The following is a 23,963-nucleotide window of genomic DNA, read 5'->3' on the forward strand; positions in this document are numbered from 1 at the left end:
ACCACAGGTTGGCCTCACCCTGCTACATGAGGTCTTACAGATATAATAATGTTGCTATCTAAAGGCTTGTCAATTTTCTTAAATTTTATCAAAGAGCAAAACTTTTGGTTTCATTTTTTTCTCTGTTGTTTTTCTGTTATCTCTTTCATTTGTTTCCATTCTAATCTTTATTATTTCCTTCCATCCGCTTGCTTTGGGTTTATGGCTCCTCTTTATTTAATTTCTTAAAGATGGTATGGTATGCTATTGGTTTGAGATTTTTCTTTTTCTCTTCTTTCCTTTTTTTGAGATGTGGGTCTCTCTCTGTTGCTCAGGCTGGAGTGCAGTGGTGTGATCACAGCTCACTGTAGCCTGAGTGTCCTGGGTTCAAGGGATCCTCCTACCTCAGCCTCTTGAGTAGCTAGGACTATAAGTGTGTGCCACTATGCCTGGCTAATTTTTTAATTTTGTGTAGAGACATGGGGTCTTGCTGTGTTGCTCAAGCTGGTCTGGAACCCCTGGGCTCAAGCGATCCTCCCACCTCAGCTTTCAAATTACTGGGATTACAGGCATAAGCCATTGTGCCCAGCCTCTTCTGTTTAAATATAGGCATTCAGAGTGATAAATTCATCTCTAAACTATGGTTTAGCTGCATCCCATTCATTTTGAAACATTGTGTTTTCATTTTCATTTATCTCAAAGTAGTTTTAAATTTCCCTTGTGATTTCTTCTTGATCCATTAGTTTTTTAGGACTGGGTTGTTTAATTTTTACATATTTGCCAATGTCTCTAAATTTCCTTCTGTTCTTGATATCTGATTTCATTCCACTGTGGTTAAAGACATTTTTTAGTATGATTTCCTGCATTACTGCTTTTTTGTATTAAATAGATATTTTCTACTGTACCATTTTAATTTCCTTGTCATTTCCTGTGTTACATTTTTGAGTTATTTTGTTAACACTTGCTCTGGAATTTACAATTAGCATCTTAAACAAACTAATTTGGTTAATGCTAACTTAAGTTCAAAGGTATACAAAAACTTTGGTTCAGTATAGCTCTATTTTCTATTTTTTGTGCTACTTTTGTCATACAAAAGACATTTTTATACATTATAAAGACATGAACAGTTTTAGAATTGTTACTTTACATATGCAATTGTCTCTTTAATCAGATAGGAGAAGAATAGGGTTACAAACGGAAATACATTCATACTGTGTTTTATGTTTACCTACCTTTACTGGTGCTTGTCATTTCTTCTTGTCAATTTGAGTTACCATTTAGTGTTTTCATTTTAGCCCAGAAAGATTATTTTTAGTACTTCTTATACAGCAGGTCTTCTAGTAAATAATTTTTTCAGCTTTTGTTTATCTTAGTTTCTCCATTATTTTTATTTTTACTATGATTTTAATAACAAAACTTTAGTTTTATATGGTATTAGATTTACAGAAAAGTTGTGAAGATAGTACAAAAAGGGTTCCCATATACCCCACTTTCAGTTTTCCCTACTATTAATATCTTACATTACTATGGTACATTTAAAAGTAATTAACCCTTATTGATACATTATTATTTACTACCATCCATACTTTATTCAAATTTTCTTAGTTTTGACTGAATGCTTTTTTTCTGTTCCAGGATCCCATCCAAGACAACACAGTGCCTTTAGTCATCATGTCTCCTGGGGCTCCTCTTGGCTGTGACAGGTTCTCAGACTTTCCTTGTTTCTGATGATGCTGACAATTTTGAGGTGCACTGGTTAGGAATTTTGGAGAATGTTTCTCAATTGGGATTTGTGTGATATACTTCTTATGATTACACTAGGGTTATGGGTTTCTGGGAGGAAGATAACAAAGGTAAAGTGCAGTTCTCATATATCAAGCATACATGCTATCAATGTGACTTATTACTGTGGTCTCCTAATTACTTGATCACCTGGCTGAGATAGCATTTGACACCTTTCTCCACGCAAAATCACTCTTCCTGCCCCATTTTCATTCTGTACTCTTTGGAAAGAATTCTCCATTTTCTTGAGAGGGTAATAACAACATAAATTATTTAGAGTTCTTCTCCACAGGAAATTTGTCTATTGTCCTCCATTTATATATTTATATATGTAAGTGTGGGCTAATAGGTATTTATTTTCTACTTGTTATATACTATGTTATTTATGTTGTTGCCCAAATTGCTTCAGTTTTGGATATTGGGAACTTTTTCAGTTGGCTCCTGTGTCCCTTTGACATTCATCCACAGATATGTGGGTTTTTAAAAATTTTGAGCATTTCCTTGGTTTTTGGCTTTATAAGATGCTTATCTTGTATATATTCTGACCAAGACCTAGAATCAGCCATTTGTCTAAGGATCCCTGATTGAATATTTTTATTGGAAAATGTTACTAACAACCAAGATCTTGGCGCTGGGTGTGCTCAGTGTTACTGGATTTTATCGCTTCTATCTCTTTATCTGCTCATTCTTGTGCCTTATACTTTCTATGCTATTCACTTCCAGTTTATCAGCTACTTGGCACTTTAATTTATTCCTTATTTTTTTTCTGCAGAATCAGCCTCCTACTCTAATGTGAATCCTCATTGGCTTACATTTTGAATCTCATCCTAAAAAAATATAAACTTTCATACCAACTTGCCTCCCCCTTCTCCATTATCCTCTTCAAAACCAAGTTTCTTAGAGATTTCAACTCACACTGCCTCTAATTTTTTTGCCTCCCACTCAAAATCTCACAGTCAACTTTCTTCTCTCATTCCATTGACTCTGCTCTGACAGGGCCAAAAAATGACCTCCTTGTTTCTAAATCTAATGAGTGCTTTTATCTCCTCATCTGGCTGGACTAATCAATACTATTTGATCTTGTTAACTATGCAAGAAATTCTCTTCTTGAAACTCTCCTCATTCCTCTCTTCTTTTATGACACTACTTTCTTGATTATTATGTCCCTAGGATAATTTTTCTCTTTTGCAGGCTCCTCTTTCTCTGTCCCCTAGTTAATATTTCTTAGGCTGACTTTTTGTGTTTCTTTCTCTTTCTGATAGATTGGTTAAAAAATGTTTGCATAGATCTCCTGCATATGTGTTAAGAAATGTCTCCTGACTTACAACATATACAACAACGAGAGTCTTTAATCAGGCTTCTGCTATAAAAATTAATTTTCCTGGATTCTGTGGATTGGTGTTTTCATCAATTCTGGAAAACTCTCAGTAATAACTTGTTCAAATACAGTAGTCCCCCCATTATGTGCAGTTTTTCCATGGTTTCAGTCACCTGGGGTCAACCATGATCCAAAAATATTACATGAAAAATTCCAGAAATAAACAATTCATAAGTTTGAAATTGCATGCTCTTTCAAGTAGCATAATAAAATTTAATGTCATCCCATTCCATCCTACTTAGGAAGGGAACATCACTTTGTCCAGTGTATCCACATTGTACATGCTACACATTCATTACTCACTTAATAGCCATCTTGGTTATCAGATTGACTGGCATGATACAGTGTTTGTGTTCAAGTAACACTTATTTTACTTAGTAGTGGCCCCAAAGTACAAGAGTAGTGATGCTGGCATATTGTTATAGTTGTTGTATTTTATTAGTAGTTGTTGTTAATCTCTTACTGTGCCTAATTTATAAATTAAACTTTGTCATAAGTATGTATATATAGACAAATACCTATATATGTATACATGTGTGAATATACGTATATATTTGTATATACATTTATATATTATATATAAATATATAAGTGTATATATGTATCATATATAAGTAATAGATATATAATATAAATAATATATATTTATACATTTATATATAAATATAAATGTATATTTATACATGTATATAATATACATTTATATATAAATATAAATGTATATTTATACATGTATATAATATACATTTATATATAAATATAAATGTATATTTATATATGTACATATAATATATATTATACATATATGTATAATATATATTATTAATGAATTTTAGTTAATAATACAAATAAATATATATTGCTATTTATATAGAATATAATAAAGCACAATAAATAATACTCTATATAAAGACAAATATATGCATTTATATGCATATTTTGTGTGTGTTATTTATAAGTATATAAATACATATATATTTGTGTATATAGGACTCAGTACTAGCCAGTTTCAGGCATCCACTGGCAGTCTCAGAACATATACCCCATGTACAGCCTCTGATTCTTTCCTTTTTTATTCTCTTTCTCAAACTTTGATTAAATATATTTTAGTCTTTTTATTGGACTCTTTGTCTTTTTATATCTATTACATATTTCCCGTCTTTTGTTTCTCTATTCTGCATTCTAAATAGTATCTTTGACTTATCTCCTAATTCACTAATTCTTTCTTCAGCTGGGTCTAGTATCCTGTGACTGTTTTAACTCATAGTTACTGTGATTTTCATTTCTATAAATCCTATTTTGTTATTTTACAAATTTATTGCCTCAATTTTTTATGGTTTCCTCTTCTGGGCAGAAATCTTTAAGCTTAAACATTTCTTTTAAAAAAATTTAGCATGTGTTTCGCATCTGTAAGTTCTCATTACTCCAATTTCTAAAGCAGTCTTTGTGTATCTGGGCTTTTCTGCCTGTAGTTTTTGCTGGTTCTTTATTGTGGTATCTTGTTTCCTAGTTCTTGGTTATCTATGCTTACAGCCAATCACTGTGTTAAATATTATTTTTAGGCATAATTTAAATCCTAGAATGAAAGTACCTTCCTTCAAAAAGGATCCACATGTGCTTCTATTAGGGGGATAGTCCCAGTTCAGGACCACGTTAATAAGGTTAAAGCTTTGATTTTTCCCAGATGGCCCAGTCAAGTCAAACTGGATGTCACTCCAAATGATGTTTGACCCACTTCCACTTCACCTTCACCCAGATACTGTAGCCTTTTGAAGTCCTGGATTATTGTGCAAAAGCTCTACTGTTAGATTTTCTATCTTATGTAGGCTCTGTGTTTTGGTTTACTTTACCTGAAACTTCTAAATAAAACAGTTTTCATAATCATTTACCTCTCTGAATTCTTAGTTTCTCTTCAATTTTTACTGTTAATTTTCTTTCTGTATTGTCAGTTATTTATTGTGTTAATAAAACTTAAAAAAATAAACCCCATTCATTTTTACAGTTGTTTTTAATGGGAAATTTTGTCCAAATTTTCCAGTTATGATCATCATAACCAGAAACAAAATTGTGGCTTTCCAGTGTAGGAGACTGCCATCCTAGATTATGTAGGACTTCTTTCTTTGTAAATCTCCATTTATTAAATATATTTTATATATTAGAATGGCAATAAGGTCAGGGTTCTTGATGGCAAGCAACGAAAGTCAACTCTGGCTATTTTGAATAGAAAAAAAGTTATGAAAACATGCTGAACCTTATGGAATCTCAAAGAAGCCTAGAGAAACAGACTTGGAGAAAGTGGCTGAACAAAATAGATTCACAAAGCAAAGTCAAAAGCCATTCCACAGAACTAATTTTGTGCATATACTGCTGCCATCTTCACTGCTACAAAGTGATTGTCAGTGTTTCACTGCCAATACTTTTGGCCCCAGTACTGATATTCTTGAAATTGAATGTTCCTGCCATTTGTCCTACTGGCTCATGAAATAAAATATTATTCTCTCTTCTTTCTCTTTGTGTCACTGATTTCTGATTCAGGGTCTAGAATGGGTGCATCTGATTGACCCAGTCTGGATCATGTGCCCACACCCTCAGAGGGAAGATGGGAAAGTAAATGTCTCATAATTGTAACTTCCATGATAGGAGGCAAATCTTGCTTTCTATCTAGATTCAAAAGGTAGAAAATTCCCAGACATGGTAAATGGGCCTATTACAGAAATACTTTTTTATTATAACAATATTTTGGTAAAATTGTACAATACATGGTGTTTTGCTGGTCCAGCCCTTCCACAGTATGGAAAAATTGAAGGAACCAGTAAATAACATCCCAAAGCCAATAGAACTGGGATCAACTATAGACATTGGCATCTTCTAGTCTAGGCCTAGCCATTACCTCCATTGTCTTGACTGTCCCACTTGCTTATTGCACCTTCAGCAATCTCTAGATCAATAGTAAATGTCACCAGAAAGACTGAGGCCAATAGTTACAGTAAAAGGCATAGAAAAATCTAAAGGTACATAGTCAAGCATACAGGTATGATTCCTCTGCTTCTCCAATAATTTGACATATGATAGTCTCTGCTATACCCAAGAGGCTGCTTTGCTAGGCTTGTGGCTCAGATAGGCTGCTTTCATTAGTACGTTTCACCTGCTTTATATTTCTGCTTCTTAATTCCCACCTTGTCATCATATATGGACATTCTGCTTTGTTAGTTGTTCACTTAATGCCACCTCCTCAGCTAGAATTACATTGCTGGAAATTCACTGAAGTAAAATAAAGGTTTCTCAGGGCAATAGTAGGCAGTTTAAAGTTCTATATCTCTCACAGAGCTCTGTGGATGACATATATGAAGCAACCAGGAAGGTCTTGAATAAGAAGAGCCTTGCGTAGCACAGTGGTTTTAAATAACATCTGTGTAACTCCACATTTTACATCCGTAGCTCTGATCTTCCACTGAACTTTAGACATAGACATGTGAGTGGAAATATCAAGTAAGCAATCGGATATATAATAAACATCAAATATGCAACATGGCCAAAGTAGATCTGTTTTTCTCCAAGTCTTCCCTCTCACAGTGAAGGATGCCAGGTTAAACACCCCAAACACTGCTGTTCTCATTAAGGTTCAATAGGTTTTCTTGAATAAATGCTTTTCAAATTGTTCCAAACCTTTTATTAACTATAAGACTTTGGAAAAGTTTGATTTTCATAAATTGGTAATATTTTCATTGCTTTGCTAGAAGAGCAGATTTATGGCGGTTCCATTATGGAAGTTCTGCCATTGTCTACGTTGTTTGGCTGTACCTAGTACAAGAAATACGAAGAAATGAATCTATTAAATCATTGCGCGCATTAAAAAACTTGTTAAAGTTATATTATCATTTTAATGTTGAGATTTCATTTTCTAAAAGCTCATTTAGAAAAATTTTACATTCATAAATAATATATTTTCTGAAGCTTTCTTTTCTTGTAATCAATTTGATTTTGGGACTTGAGTCATGCTGGCTTCATAAAATTAGTTGTGAAGTGTTCTCTGTTATCTGAATGATGCTATGTAGAATTGGTGTTACTTTTCTCTATAAATTTATTGAATTTGCCTGAATTTTTGTTTTCAGATTTTTAACTAAGTATTCAATTTTTAAAATAGTCACAGACTATTTCAGCTACCTAATTATTCTTGAGGGAGTTTATATAGTTTGTGGTTTTTTTTTTAGAAATTGGCCCATTACATCTAAGTTGTCACTTTACATGTGTATATTTGTGCATACTCTTCCATTATTATCCTTTTAAACTAAAAATAAAACTACCATACAATCCAACAATCCCACTATGGGTTATTTATCCAAAGAAAAGGAAATCAGTGTTATCAGAGGGATACTTGCACCCCCATATTTATTGCAGCACTATTTATAATAGGCAAGATATGAAATCAACTTAAGTGTCCATCAATGGATGAATGGATAAAGAAAACAAGGTATATATTCTCAATGGAATAGTGTTCAGCCATAAAAAGGAACAAAATTTTGTAATTTGCAGAATCACGAATGGAACTGGAGGTCATTATGTTAAGCTAAATAAGCCAGGCACAGAAAGATAAATACTGCATGTTCTCACTCTTATGTGGGGGCTAAAAAGTTAATCTCATGGAGGTAGAGAGCGCAATGATAGTTACCAGAAGCTGGGAAGAGTGTGTGGTGGGATGGGGCATGAAGAAAGGTTGGTTAATGGATACAAATATACAGGTAGGTAAAAGGAATATGTCCTTATGTTCGATAGCAGAGTAGAGTGACGATAGTTAACAACAATGTATTGTATATTTCAAAACAGCTAGAAGAGAGAACTTGAAATGTTGCCAACACATAGAAATGATAAGTGCTTGAGATGATAGGTATCCTAAATATCCTGATTTGATCATTATACATTCTATGCATGTAACAAAATGTCACATGTACCCCATAAATATGTAAAAATATTACATAACAATAAAACAATTAAATCTGTATGACCCAAAGTAATATTCTCTCATTCTTGATGATGATAATTTGTGTTCTCTTTATTTTATTCTTGCTACAGGCTTGATGATTTTATTAATCTTTTCAGAAAGACTGCTTTTGGCTTAATTGATTCTTTGTTAATTTTCATATTTTATTGATTTCTGCTCTTACAGTTATTATTTTTTAAACTCTGCTTTAATTTTGCTTCTTGTTTTCTGCTCATGTAAGGGGGAAGCTTTAGATTACAATTTTCAGATTTTCCTTTTTTTCTAACATAGACATTTAATGCTGTAGCTTTCCATCTAAGTAATACTCTAGCTGCATGGTGCACATTTTATATGTTGTAATTTTATTTTTGTTCAATGCAAAATATTTTCTGATTTTGATTGAGACTTTCTTTTTGTCCCATATAAGTATGTCATTTAATTTCCACATGTTTGGAAATTTTCCTGTTATCATTTTGTCATTGATTTTAAATTTAATTATGTTAAATTTATATCTGAGAACATGCTTCATATATTTCAATTGCATTATGTGTGCTAAATTTTATCTCATTACCTAAAATATGGTCTGTTTTGATGAGTATTCCATGTACACTTGAATTTATATTCTATTGTTGAGTGAAAACTTCTATGAATGTTGATTAGATCCAGTTTGAAACATCATTCATTTATTCTACATCATTGCTGATTTTCTGTCTATCTGTCACTAAGAAAAGCATGTTGAAATTTCCAGGTATAACTGTGAATTGATTTGCCTATTTCTCCTTTTAATTCTGCTAGTTCTTGCTTTATTTGAAATTGTGTTATTACTGGCACACACATTTAATTTACTGTGTAGATTGATTTGTCTGATTCTCCTTTTAGTTCTGTTCTTGCTTTATTTTAAATTCTGTCATTAATGGCATACACATTTTATTTACCATGCCTTCTTAATGAAAAACCATTTTATTATTGCGTAATGTTCCTCTTTACTCTTGTAAAATAGTATTTGTTTTGCAGTCTACATCTACTTTGTCATATATTACTACAGTCACTCCAGCTTTCTTGATTTTTGTTTTCACGGTGTATCTTTTTCCATCCTTTTATACTTAACCTATCTATAATTGAAGTGAATTTCTTGTATATAATGTATACTTCAGTCATTTAAAGAAATCTAATCTGACAATCTTTGTCTTTTAAGGAAAGGGTGACTGAAAACCCAGTAGGAGAGCTTTGTGACATTTTCACTTACCCTTGCCTGATCCCCCTTTCCCTGGCTCAGTGGCAGTCTGGAAGATGTCAGCCCACATTCCTGTGGTGGGTTTCTGGTGCCAGAGGAAGCAGTATGAACTTGTTCTAAAGAACTATGGTTTTCTGTTTTGACCTGTTGGGTGATTCTCTGAAGGAGTAACACAAAGGCCTTATCTTTACGGAACCTAACCAGGAATTCTCTCAGGGAAGAGAAGCAACTGTAAAAGAAGAATTTGTTTAAAGCATTTAGAAATAAATGAACTGGCTGCTGTGACCTGGGGCAAAAGATATCAATTAGGGGCAAATAATAAACATATTAAGAATCCTGTGAGAACAATCTAAGAAGGAAGATGTCTTGGAGAATAAAGGCTTTGAGAAGCTTCCACATGTTCCTCAGAATTTAGGAGGTCATATACATGCCCGTGGCAGACTGCTCAGAAAAAAAAAAAAAGACACTAAGCTTTGAGCTCTGTCTTCAAGTTCTACACAAGCAGGAAGCGAAGGTGCAAGAATAGTTGTGAACTGCCTGGGAGAATGTGGAAAGCATGCCTCAGTGCGCTCCCGTGTGCGTGACACACACACACACACACACACACACACACACACACACACACACACACACAATCTAGCTTCAAGATTGGAAATTTGGTTTTTGGCTTCAGGAATTTAAAGAAATCTCTATCAAATCACTAGCTGATCACTAAGCTAAAAGAACAGAGAATTTAGGAAATCACACATGACAAAGACTAGAATAGTTTAGGAAACTCATCAAACGAAAAACCAGAACCCACAAAACGCAGCAAAACTAACCCTGGTAAGGGAAGGAGAATCAGATTTTCATGTAATAATATACAAAATACCCATTTTTTGATTAAAAAAATTATGAGGTATGCAAGAAAGCAAGGGGGGATGACCCATTCACCATAAAAAAAATAAGTGAACAGAAACTGTCCATGAGGAAACACATACATTGAATTTACTAGACTTATACTTTAAATCAACTGTCTTAATTAAGCTCATTGAGTTAAAGGAAAACATTGGCAAAGAACTAAAGGAAATCTGGAGAACAAGGTCTCACCAATTAGAGAATTTTTAGTAAAGGGATAGAGATTATACAAAGAAACTAAATAGAAATTCTGGAACAAAAAGTATAACTGAAATGAAAAATTTACTACAGGTGTTCAGTATGAGATTTGAATAGTCAAATGAATCAGTGAATATGAAGATGAGTCATTTGGAATTTTCCAGTATGGGAAGCGGAAAAAAAATGAAGAAATATGAATAGTTCTAAAGGGAACTGCAGGATAATATAAAGCATACCAACATACATATGTTTGAAGACATAATGGCCAAAAGTTTTCCAAATTTGATAAAGGACATGAATCTACACATTCAAGAAGCTCCACAAACTTCAAGTACCATAAATTTAAAGAGACCATACTAAGATACATTGTAGTAAAAATGTTGAAAGCAACAGCAAAGAATCCTGAAAACATCAAGAGAGAAGTGACTCCTTGCATACAAGGTATCCTTAATAAGATTAACTGCCAATTTTTCTTCAGGAACCATGGAGGTCAGAAAGCAGTGTTAAAGTGGTAAAAGATAAGTTTGTCAACCAAGAGTTCTACATCTAGCAAAAATATCCTTCAAAAATGAGGGAGAAATTAGGACATTGCAAGATTTTTATAAAAGTTTGCCACTTGCCCTACAATAAATCATAATCTAAGTCTGTTAGGCTGAATGGAAAGGACATTAGACAGTAACTTTAAACTATAAGAAGAAATAAAGAAAACCAGTAAAGGTAGCTACATATGTATTTTGGGTTGCTGGTGTCCTCTCAAAAGTTATATTGCAGTCCTAACTCCTAATATATTAGAATGTGACCTTATTTGGAAGTAACATCATTGCAGATGTGATTAGTTAAGAAAAGATTCTTCTGGTGCGGTGTGGGCTTTTAATGCAATGAGTGGTGTTCTTATAAGAAAATGTTGTGTGAGCACACAGGGAGAGTGCTATGTGAAGGTGAAGGCAGGAAATGGAGTAATGCATCTACAAGACAAGGAACACTAAGGATTACAAGCTGTCACCAGAAGCTAGAAGAGAGACATCAGATAGATTCTGTCTCAGAGTCCTCAGAAAAAACCAACATGGATGACACCTAGATTTCAGATTTCTAGCCTCCAAAACTTTGAAGAAAATGAACAGAGTATAAATTTCTGTTGTTTTAAGCCACCCAGTTTATGGTAGTTTGTTATGGCCACACAGTGTCTGGTAATTTGTCATAGTAACCTATCTATGTTTAATAGGTAGACATAAAAGCCAGTATTATTATATTGTTAGTTTTTTAAAATTTTGTTTTTGTTTTTTGAGACAGAGTCTCACTCTGTCACCCAGACTGGAGTGCAGTGGTGTGATCTCCGCTCACCGCAGCCTCCAGCTACCAGGCTCAGGCGATTCTCCTGCCTCAGCCTCCTGAGTAGCTGGGATTACAGGCGCAGACCACTACCACCTTGCTAATTTTTGTATTTTTAGTAAAGGTGGGTTTTCACCATGTTGGCCAGGCTGGTCTTGAACTCCTGACCTCAAATGATCCACCTGCCTTGGCCTCCCAAAGCGCTGGGATTACACGCGTGAGCCACTGCACTTGGCTTATATTGTTAGTTTGTAATTCCTCTTTTTTCTGTCTTATTACAAAAGTAAATGTATAAAACAATAACTATAAATATATGTTGATAAGAACGCAATATATAAAGATGCAATTTGTGATAATAACAACATAAAGGGGTATAGATGGAGCCCTATAGAAACAGATCTTGTGTAATAGGAAAGCTAAGTTGGTATTAATTCAAACTAAATGGTTACACATTTAAGATGTTAACTATAATCCCCAGGGTATCTAAGAAAATAACTTTAGAATGTAGAGAAAAGGAAATGAGAAGAAAATTGTCACTCTATAAAAAAATCAAACACAAAAGATGGTAGTAATGGAGAAAATGAAGGGCAAAAAGTATAAGATATGCAGAAAACAAATAGCAAAATAATAGAAATAAGTACTTATAAGTAATTACTTTAAATGTAAATGCATTATTCTCCTCAATTAAAGGCAGAGATAGATAGAATGGATAAATGAAACATGATCCAACTGTGTATTGTCTATAAAATGTATACTTTAAATATAAAGGAAAAAATAGTTTGAAGTAAAAGGATTGAAATAGCTATTCCATGCAAATAGTAACCAAAAGACGGCTGGGATGGCTATAGTATTATATCAGATAAAATAGACTTTAAGTAAAAATTGTTAAAAAGACATAAAAGGATAGTATATATTTTTAAACAGGTCAATTCATCAAGAAGATATGCAATTTGTATACTTGTCTAAGAATAGACAGTTCTACAATAATAGTTGGAGACTTCAATACCACAATTTCAATTAAGGATAGAGCAACTGGAAAAAAGTCAATAAGGAACAGAGCTTTTGAATAACACTATATACCGACTAAACCTAACAGACTATACCAAACAACAGCTGAATACTTAAGTGCACATGAAATATTCTCCAGGATAGATAATATTTTAGAACACAAAATTAGTTTCAATACATTTAAAATTATTGAAATCATGCAAAATATGTTTTCTAACCACAACGAAATAAAAATAGAAATCATTAACAGAAGAAAAATGGAAAAATCACAAATACGTTGAAATTAACATGTGTCTGAACAACTAATGGGTCAAAGAAGTAATCACAAGAGGAATTAGAGAATTAAACATAAATGAAAATGAAAAGACAACATACCAAAACTCATGGGATCCTGCAAAAGCTGATGTTTTAATTTAGGTTCTTTAAGATGGAAAGATCCCTTCAATGATTAGGACAGACACAAGATGAAAATAAAGATTTTAAGAGAGAGACCATGAGTGGTGGGCCAATACCTTTATTGGTCCAGGGCATTATCCAAACAGGTTTCCCTCAGGGAGTTTTAACTGGTGGGTTTAAAGCAATCAGGCATGAATTCCAATAGGTAACGCTGTGTCTGAGAGGTGGTCACTGTGGCATATCTGCACAGTGCATGCAGGGTGTGGGGGTCAGCAGAGCCAGTCAAGAGGTTGTATCTAGCTATCTTATAGAGAAGTGATCACCAAGAGGAAGTTGTCTAAGACACATATCTGGATCAACCACATTATGAAACTGGGGGTGGGGAGGGTGTAGAACTGGAAACTGTGGCCAGGCGCGGTGGCTCACGCCTGTAATCCCAGCATTTTGGGAGGCCGAGGTGGACAGATCACGAGGTCAGGAGTTCGAGACCTGCCTGGCCAATATGATGAAACCCCGTCTCTACTAAAAATACACAAAAATTAGCTGGATGTGATGGCACATGCCTGTAGTCCCAGCTACTCCGGAGGCTGAGGCAGAAGATTCACTTGAACCTGGGAGGCAGAGGATGCAGTGAGCCGAGATCGCACCACCGCACTCCAGCCTGAGTGACAGAGTGAGACTCTGTCTCAAAAAAAAAAAAAAAAAAAACCACTGGAAACTGTGTAAAGCGTGACTGAGCCCTGATTCTGGTAAGGAAAAGTTAAACTTATATTTAAAATAAATGACCAGACGACTTAAAATGACAAGAATTCACTGAAGCAGTTCTCAATAGAAAATGTCTAGCTGTACCAACAGACATATGAAAAAATGCTCATCTTCACTGGTCATCAGAGAAATGCAAATCAAAACCACAATGAGATATCATCTCAAGCCAGTTAGAATGGCGATCATTAAAAAGTCAGGAAACAACAGATGCTGGAGAGAATGTGGAAAAATAGGAACACTTTTACATTGTTATTGGGAGTGTAAATTAGTTCAACCATTGTGGAAGACAGTGTGGCAATTCCTCAAGGATCTAGAACTAGAAATATCATTTGACCCAGCAATCCCATTACTGGGTATATACCCAAAGGATTATAAATCATGCTGCTATAAAGACACATGCACATGTATGTTTATTGTGGCACTATTCACAATAGCAAAGATTTGGAACCAACCCAAATGTCCATCAATGATAGACTGGATTAAGAAAATGTGGCACATATACATCATGGAATACTATGCAGCCATAAAAAAGGATGAGTTCATGTCCTTTGCAGGGACATGGATGAAGCTGGAAACCATTATTCTCAGCAAACTATGACGAGGACGGAAAACCAAACACCGCATGTTTTCACTCATAAGTGGGAGTTGAACAAAGAGAACACATGGACACAGGGTGGGGAACATCACGCATCGGGGCCTGTTGGGGGGTGGGAGACTGGGGGAGGGATAGCATTAGGAGAAATACCTAATGTAAATGATGAGTTGATGGATGCAGCAAACCAACATGGCACATGTATACCTATGTAACAAACCTGCACGTTCTGCCTATGTACCCTAGAACTTAGAGTATAATAAAAAAAAAAAAAAAAGAAAAATAAGGTCACGTGCACTGGCCTCGATAAAAAAAAATGTCTAGCTGTAAACACCCTCATTCCAAAAGAAAAATTATCTCAAGTCAATAAGCTAACTTTAGATTTTGAGGAGCTAGGAAAAAAAAAGGAAACTGAGGCTACAGCTAACAATAGAAGTAGAGGAGATGGTTGAAATACAGAACATAAAAATACAGGAAATCAATGAATTCAAAAGTTGGTTCTTTGAAAAAATCAACAAAATTTACAACTAATAATCGCTAAACTGACCAACAGAAGACACAAAGAACTAGAATCAGAAATGAAAGTGGGGTATTACAACTGAATCAACAGGAATTAAAAAGATTCTAAGAGAATACTATGAAGAAATGCATGCTGATGTGACAATGCAGATGAAATGAACGTATTCCTACAAACAAACTAGCAAAACTGACCCAAGAAATAGAAAATCTGAACAGACCTATACCAAGTGAACAAATTGAATCACCAATCAAGAAGTAAAAGCCCAGAAGCAAATGGCTTCACTGGTGAGTTCTACTGAACATTTAAAGAAGAATTAACACCAATCCTTCTCTAACTCTTCCAACATATAGAGGAGAAAACCATTTCTAATTCACTATGTGAGGCCAGTATTTGCCTGAAACCAGAACAAGACAAAGACATTGTAAGAAAAAAAAAGTGCTGGTCAATATTCCAAATCAATACAGATGCAAAACTCCTCAACAAAATACTAGCAAACCAAATCCAACAGCATATTTAAAGGATTATCACCACAACCAAGTGGGATGCATCCCACAAATGCAGGGGTGGTTCAATACACAAAAATCAATGTAACCACATTAATAGAATGATGGGGGAAAAGCACATTATTTCAATTGATGGAAAAAATGTATTTGACAAAATCCTGCACTGTTTCATGGTAAAAAACAAAACACTCAAAAAACATGGAGGGCAATTCCCTCAACATAGAGCATTTATGAAAAACCCACAGCTAACATCAAACTCAATAGTGAAAGTATGAAAGCTTTTCCTTTAATGTTAGAGATAAGACAAGCATGGCTGCATTTGCCACTTCTATTCAATGTCATACTGGAAGTTCTAGCCAGGGCAATTAGGCAACACAGATAAATAAAAGGCATCCAAATTGGATAGAAAAAGTTTAAACTATCTCTATTCACAGATGACATGATCTTATATATAGAAAATTGTGATGAATCCTCAAAATACGATTAGAGCTAATAAAAATACAGCAAAGTTGCAGTATAATAAATCACACTACAATCAGTATTTCTATACTCAAGCAATGAACAATACAAATAGGAAATTAAGAAAATAATTCCATTTGAAGCGGCATGATAAAAAATACTTAAGAATAGGTTTTAAAAATGTACAAGGCTTGTACATAGAAAACTACAAACATTGATGAAAAATTAAAGACATACAAAAATGGAAACTAATCCTGTGTTAATGGATTTGAAGGCTTAATATTGTTAAGATGGCAATACTCCCCAAAGTGATGTACAGATACAAGGCAATCCTATCAAAATCTCTATGACCTCTTTTGCAGCAATGGAAAATCTCATCTTAAAATTCATGTGTAATTGCAAAGGACCCTAAATAGTCAAAGCAATCTTGGAAAAAAAAAAAAAAACAAAGTAGGAGGACCCACAGTTCCCAATTTCTAAACTTACTGCAGACTATAGTAATCAAAACAGTGTGATACTAGCATAAGAATAAACATATAGATCAATGGAATAGAATTGAGAGTTCAAAAATTAAACCCATACACCTATATCAATTCATTTTTTGAGAAGGATGCCATTATCATTAAATTGAGAAAGAATGTTTTAATGTATGATATATACTGTATGTATATACTAATAGGATACACACTACTCTGAATCTCCGGAGAATTCTAAGACATATAAATGTCCAACGAGCCTATCAAAAGATACTCAACATCATTAATCATTATGGAAATGCAAATCAAAACCACAGTGAGAAACCACTTTATACTCTCTGGGATGGGTATAATACAAAGAGGGAAATGTTAAGTTTTGGCAAGGATGTGGGGTAAATTGGAACCTTTATACCACTGCTGGTGAGAATATAAAATGGTTCAACTGCTATGAGAAACAGTGTAGAGTTTTCTCAATAAGTACAACATAAAATTACCACATAATCCACAAATTCCAATCCTGGTGTTACACCCATAATACTTGAAAATAAGTATTCAAAGGAAACATGTACACAGATGTTCATGGTAGTTCTATGCACAATAAGCAAAAGGTGGAAACAACACAAATGGCCATGAACTGATATGTGGATGAACAAAATATGGCATATCCTACAATGGGATATTCAACCATAAACATGAAGTATAGATGCATTTACAAGATGGATAAACCTTGAAAACATGCTAATTGAAAGAAGCTGTACACAAAATGGGCACATAGTGTACAATTCCATTTGTACGAAATATCCAGAATAGGAGTATATAGTAGGAAAAACACAAACTATCTGTTCTACTATTCTCACAATACTCACAATAGTTTTGACACCACGTGTATGTTTCCCATACTAAGCAATTCTCTAGTGGACACCAACTGAGTGACTACAATTCAATTCTGACATTATCTACCTGGAGTCATATTCCATCGCTTAAGAGCTCATTCCCACAAAACTGTCTTCACTTTAGAGGCCAATCGCAATTCTGGGCTTCTGGAACTGCTAACATACTGGCTGTAAATTGGGGGTTCCTACAATTCCCTCCTCAGGTTCAATCATTTGCTATAGTGGCTCACAGAACTCGGGGAAACACTTAATACTGCTGATTTATTACAAAGGGTATTTTAAAGGATACAAATGAATAGCTAGATGAAGAGATACATAGCGCAAGGTTCAGAAGAGTCCTGAGCACAGGATCTTCTGTCTTCATGCCACCCTCCTGGTATGTGGATGTGTTTAGGACCCCAAAAGCTCCCTGAACCCAGTCCTTTTGTGTTTTTATGGGGGCCTCATTACATAGGCATGGTTGATTAAATCACTGGTCATTGGTGATCACTTCAAACTTCACCCTTCCTATCTTCCTGGAGATCACTTTGGAGATTCCAAGGATTTTAGGACCAGTGAGCCAGGAAATGGGAATGAAGACCTAATATAAATTTATTATAAATTATAATATTACAATGAGAAATCCATAGAGATATAAAGCATATTAGTGGTTGCCAGGTACTGGACTGGGGCAAAAAGAGAAAGGGAAATGACTTTAATGGGTATGGGGTTTCCTTTTGGGGTAATGAAAATGCTCTGGAACGAGAGTAGTGATGGCTGCACAACATTTTGAATTTGCAAAATACCACTGAATTGTACACTTTAAAATGGTAAATTTTCTGTTCTGTGTAGCTTATCACAATAAGAAAAACGGAGGGTGGTTTTGGCCTGTAGTCCCAAGCTTGGTGACCCTTGCTCTAGGTATTTAAAAACGTATATTTGACTTTCACAATCTACCTAGATGCAATGTTTTACTATTCTATTTGGAATGTTGAAGCTGTCATTTTATAGGTTCCTTTTCCCTGCTGTCTTTATGCTAATTGTCATATATATACATATATTGAAAACTCATCAGACATTTTTATGTTTGTTGCTGTTAAATACGATTTTTTAAAATGCAAGAAAAGTGGCCTATCATGTTTACCCAATTGATTGCTGTTTCTTTTATTCTTCCTTCATCCCCAGTGTTCCACATTTCCTTCAAGGTAACATTTTCTTCCTGTCTGAAAAGGCTTTTTCACAATTCTCTTAATGCATATCTGCTGGCTATAAATTCTCTTAGATTTATTTTATCTGGGAACATCTTTATTTCACATCTTTCCCCCTGAACATTATTTCACTGGATATAAATTTGGAATTGATAGATCTTTTCTTCTTTCATTTGAAAAATGTTGTGCCACTTCTTTCTGGCTCCTGTGGTTTCTGATGACAAGTCCAAAGTCATTTGAATCCTTTCTTCCCCATATGCAATGGACCATTTTTCTCTGGCTATTTTCAAGATTTTTTGTGTGTGTCTTTAGTTTTTGGCAATTTGATTAGGATATTTCTTGGCATGAATTTCTCTTGGTTTATCTGTTTGAGATTTGCTCAGGTTCTTGAATGGGCAGGTTTATATCTTTGCCAAACTTGGGAAAATTTATTCCATTATTTATTCAAAAATTTTTTTTCAGCAGCACTCTCTTCTCTCTTTGTAAGGCTCTGAGAATGCAAATGTTTAAAAAGTGGGCAAAGGACATGAACATATGCTTTTCAAAAGAAGACCTACATGCAGCCAATGAGCATATGAAAAGAATGCTCAATGTTGCTAATCATTAGGGAAATGCAAATGAAAACCAGAACGAGATACCGTCGTCTCACACCAGTCAGAATGGCTACTATTAAAAAGTCAGGAAATAACAGATGCCGGCAAGGTTGCAGAGAAAAGGGAACACTTATTCCTTGCTGGTGGGAATTGTAAATTAGCTCAGCCATTATGGAAAGCAGTTTAGTAATTTCTCAAAGAATTCAAAGCAGAATTACCATTCTACCCAGCAACTCCATTATTAGGTTCATACCCAAAGGAATATAAATCATTCTACCACAAAGCCACATGCGTGTGCACGTTCCTTACAGCACTATTCACAATAGCAAAGACGTAGAGTCAACCTAAACGCCTGCCAATGGTAGACTAATAATGAAAATCTGATACATATACACCATGGAATGCTATACAGTCCTCAAAAAGAACAAGATCATGTGCTTGGAAGCAACATGGCTAGAGCTGGAAGCCATCGTCCTAAGCAAACTAACACAGGCAAAGAAAATCAAATACCTCATGTTCTCACTTATAAGTGGGAGCTAAAAATTGAGTACATATGGACACAAAGAAAGGAGCAGCAGACACTGGGGCCTACTTGAGGGTGGAGGGTGGAAGTGGGTTGAGGATGGAAAAACTACTTATCAGGTACTATGCTTATTACCCGGGTAATGAAATAATCTGTACACCAAACCCCCGTGACACACAATTTACCTATACAACAAACCTGCACATGTACCCTTAAACCGAAAATAAACGTCAAAAAAAACCCAGCAAATATATATTGGTAAAACAATCTTTGTAAACTTGTAAGTTTATATTTCCTTATTCTTTTGTAAGTAGTGAAAGGCGAACTGTTTTTTCCTCTGGAAACAAAAAAGATGTTGGCCAGGGCCCAGTTTTCCTTTGGAGGCCTGACTGGTGTTAGGTCTGTTTCTGAGTTTACTCTGGTTGTTAGAATCTACTTCCTTGTGTCTCTTAGGCTGAGGATCACGATTCTTATTGATTACCAGTTAGAGGACATGCTGAGCTCCTACAAGCTGCTCTGGAATTCCTTACCACATAGCCCTCTCCATAAGCTGCCTCACAACATGGAAATTTGCTTCTTCAAAGCCAGCAAGAGAGAAAGACAGCAAGTCTAGCAAGATGGGGTCTTTCATCACAGGAGTAGCATCCCATCACCTCTTTCATATAACGTAGCATAACCATGGGAGTGACATTCCATTATCTTTGCTATATTCTATTAACTAGAAGCAAAGTCACAGATCTTTCTCACATTCAAGGGGAGTATGTTATACAAATGCATACATAACAGGAGGTGGGTATCATGGAGTCCACCTTAAAGTCTGTTTGCCACACCAACACTGTATTTTTACATTTGTTGCAAGAATAAGATCGCTTTTATGAGCACTTTTATAATAGCTCTATTTGTCAGATAATTCAAACATTTGTGTCATTTCTGTTTTCATGTTTGTTTATTTCCCACTGCACTTGGAATTTTCGAGGTTTTTAATACGTCTAGTAACTTTGGATTTATCTTGTCATTTTGAAAATTGTTATGAAACTCTGGGTCTCTCCCAAACTCTATGGAGAATGTTGATGTTTTGCTATAGTAGGTAGTCAACCTGATTAACTTCTGGCCCCAGGTACCAATTTGCCTTCTGTTGCTCATGGTTCCTATTGCAGTTAAGCTTTCATAGACTTTGCAGTGCTATTCAAATCTGTCTTGTGGAGTGCACCACTCCCAGTAGCCAGTCTGAGTCTTAGGGAGTGGTCTATCAGTTACTTCAGTTCTCAAAATATTTGGTAGGCTAATTAAGATCAGATTCATGCATGCACAGCTCACATGTTAGCCCTGGAACTCATACGAAAAAAAACTTCATAGGGTGTTTTCCCAAGCTACTGCCTCTCTGCAACCTTTCTGGTGCTTTTTGCTTCCTTGAGTCTCCTTTATTTGGCCCTTCAGCCAGAAATGTAGTTCTCTCATAACCTTGGTTTATCATTCTCTGTCATTCACTTTTGTGATTGGGCTCATTTCCTGGCCCAAAAAAGGAAGGGTAGAGAGAGGAAAAGGTTAACATATGTTTACCCCCACCCTCTTAGGACCACAGCTCCATCAAATGGACAGGATTGGCTCCCTTCCCTCCGAGGTTTGGTTCTTGAGGTTTTGTCATTTATACCACAAGATTTCCTGGGGTCTGAGGCATGAGAGAACAGAAAAGAAAGAGGGGGAAAAATGGGAGTTCTGCACTCTCTCTGAGCATTAGGAGCTACCATTGTTGACCCTCGAGACAGTACTAGAGGGCTTCTCCTGGAGCTGTCTGTCTATACCGGTGCCCACTTCTGCGTTTTGGTCTGTGCTGAGTTCAGGATAGGCAATATTAAAGGGAAAAGGGGTAAAATAAAAAGTAAACTCACTGCTGATACACTGGTAATTCTACTACTGGTGTTCTTTCCTTCTCTGTCTTGCCACTGTTTACCTTTCAGACGCCTCAAATAGCTGCCCATGTATTCTGTCCTGGTTTGATAGTTGTGTTCTGGGGGCAGACAGGGTGAAGCATGCTCACTTTATCTTACTCAGGACCAGAACTCCTGCAGTAGATTCTTTACTGCTCACGTTGCTTCTTCTAGTGTAGCCCTTCTTACAAACCACTCTCTACGTAGCAACTGGAGTGGTCATAAAAACCCTCAATAAGATTATATCACTCCCTTACTTAAACCCTCTGAGTGGGGGCCAGGCACGGTGGCTCACGCCTGTAATCCCAGCACTTTGGGAGGCCGAGGTGGGCGGATCACGAGGCCATGAGATCGAGACCATCCTGGTTAACATGGTGAAACCCCGTCTCTACTAAAAATACAAAAAGTTGGCCGGGCATGGTGGCGGGCACCTGCAGTCCCAGCTACTCGGGAGGCTAAGGCAGGAGAATGGCGTGAACCCGGGAGGCAGAGCTTGCAGTGAGCGGAGATCACGCCACTGCACTCCAGCCTGGGTGACAGAGCGAGACTGCTGTCTCAAATAAACAAACAAACAAACAAACAAAAAACTCTGAGTGGGTTTCTCATTTTACTTAAAACAAAACCAACTCCTCATGATGGCCTACAAAATCCTACATGATCTGAGCCCTGCCTCTCTCTCCAAACTAATATCACATCCTTATCCCTCACTTGTATCATCAGCCCCATGCATCGTCTTTCAGTTCTTAGGGTAAGGCAAATGCAATTACTCCTTTGAGATTTGTATTTGCTGTGCTGTCTTTCTGGGATGCTCTTCTCTAAGATCTTTGCATGACTGCCCCCCTTTTTTTTTAATTTAGGTCTCAGCTCAAATGCCACTTCCTCAGATAGTCCTTTTCAGACAACTTAATCTAAAGTAACTTAACCCTTTCCATCGCTTTGTTCTATTACCTTCAGAGAACTTACCACTTCCTATTATGTAATCCCTATATTTGTTCACTTGTTTATTTTCCTTTTACCACTGAAATTTCAGCTCTCTGAGGGCAGGGATCTTGTCTTTCTTGTTCACCACTGTATCCTCAATGTGACTAGAATAGTATTTTACACATAGTACATGATAAAAAATAATTGTTCAATGAATTTATTTCCAATCTTATTTTCATGTGCGTATTTTAAAACCACAAAACATTTTTGCAAAAGCTATGTTTAATAGGGTTTTATATTCTGTTTCATTAAATATACTTCAACAACATCACCTCAAGAGTTGCTTCATTGCACTGGGTGCTTTTGTGTGAAGTAGTCTAACAGTTTGCATCTCTGGTATCTGATTTGCTTTGGGCTGAAATTGTAATTTTGTCTTTGTTCACCTTGTCATTTTCTCATCCTTTTATTTCTTTTAAGATTTTAGACATTGGATTTTCATAAAGCACTTCTTCACTGCAACTATTTTATTTATTGTATTACTTGACTATTTCCCCCTTAAGAATAGAAGTTCCAGAGTAGCTGTTTTGTCCACTGCTGTATCCTCAATTTCCAGAACAGGCACTCTATAAATGTTTGTTGAGTGAACACATCATATTTAATTTATTTAATTGCCTCATTTGTAAAATGGAGATGGTGATACTTATGTCAATGAATGCTGGGAAGAGCAGTAGAGCTATATCATGGTGTGGATACTAAAGGGCAAATTAGATGCCTTGACTAGCTGCGAGTCTGAGTCCTGCACACCAGCTTCCACAATGATGCTAAATCAAATCTGTGTTTCAGAAAAATTGCAAACTACCACCTGAAGTAGAACACTGACATTGCACTTATATAGTTCAAACTGCAAATTGTTGAAAGTGCCACATTTCAACTCCATGGAAAGGTAATGAATCCCCTAAAGGAATTTTTTAGATGGGAAATAGGAGTGAAATAGATCATGAAACATCTCATTACAAAAGTTGAGGAATTGGAGAACTTGACTTGATTTGACAGGCAAAGGAACAATTTGAAATTTCTGAACAGGTAGGCAGTGTGATAAAAATGAGGTTTGCATGTGAGTCTATTTTTCACTGCAAAGAGAGACCCCCAACTGTTCAATGCTATTATTTTTGGTGGTGCTTTTGGTCTGGTAAATGAGAAGGGCTGTGTTATGGATTGGATATGTGTGTCCCACTCAAATTCATAAATCGAAGCTCTAACCCCCCAATGTGATTATATTTGGAGATTAGGTCTTTGAGAAGTGATTAGTTTTAGATTAGGTCATGAAGGTGAGGTCCTCATGATGAGATTAGTGTCCTTAAAGAAGAGAGAATGGCTGGGCATAGTTGCATATGTGCATATGCATATTATGTGCATAGCTCATG

General features: G+C 35.6%; 1 pseudogene; it reads right to left on the bottom strand.

The window, feature by feature from the left end:
* The window catches only part of LOC101140407 (high mobility group protein B1-like), a 52,353-nt pseudogene that overhangs the window by 12,279 nt on the left and 16,111 nt on the right, over positions 1–23,963 (bottom strand).

The sequence above is a fragment of the Gorilla gorilla genome, chromosome X, assembly GCF_029281585.2.
Source record: "Gorilla gorilla gorilla isolate KB3781 chromosome X, NHGRI_mGorGor1-v2.1_pri, whole genome shotgun sequence".
NCBI classification, from domain to species: Eukaryota; Metazoa; Chordata; class Mammalia; order Primates; family Hominidae; genus Gorilla; species Gorilla gorilla.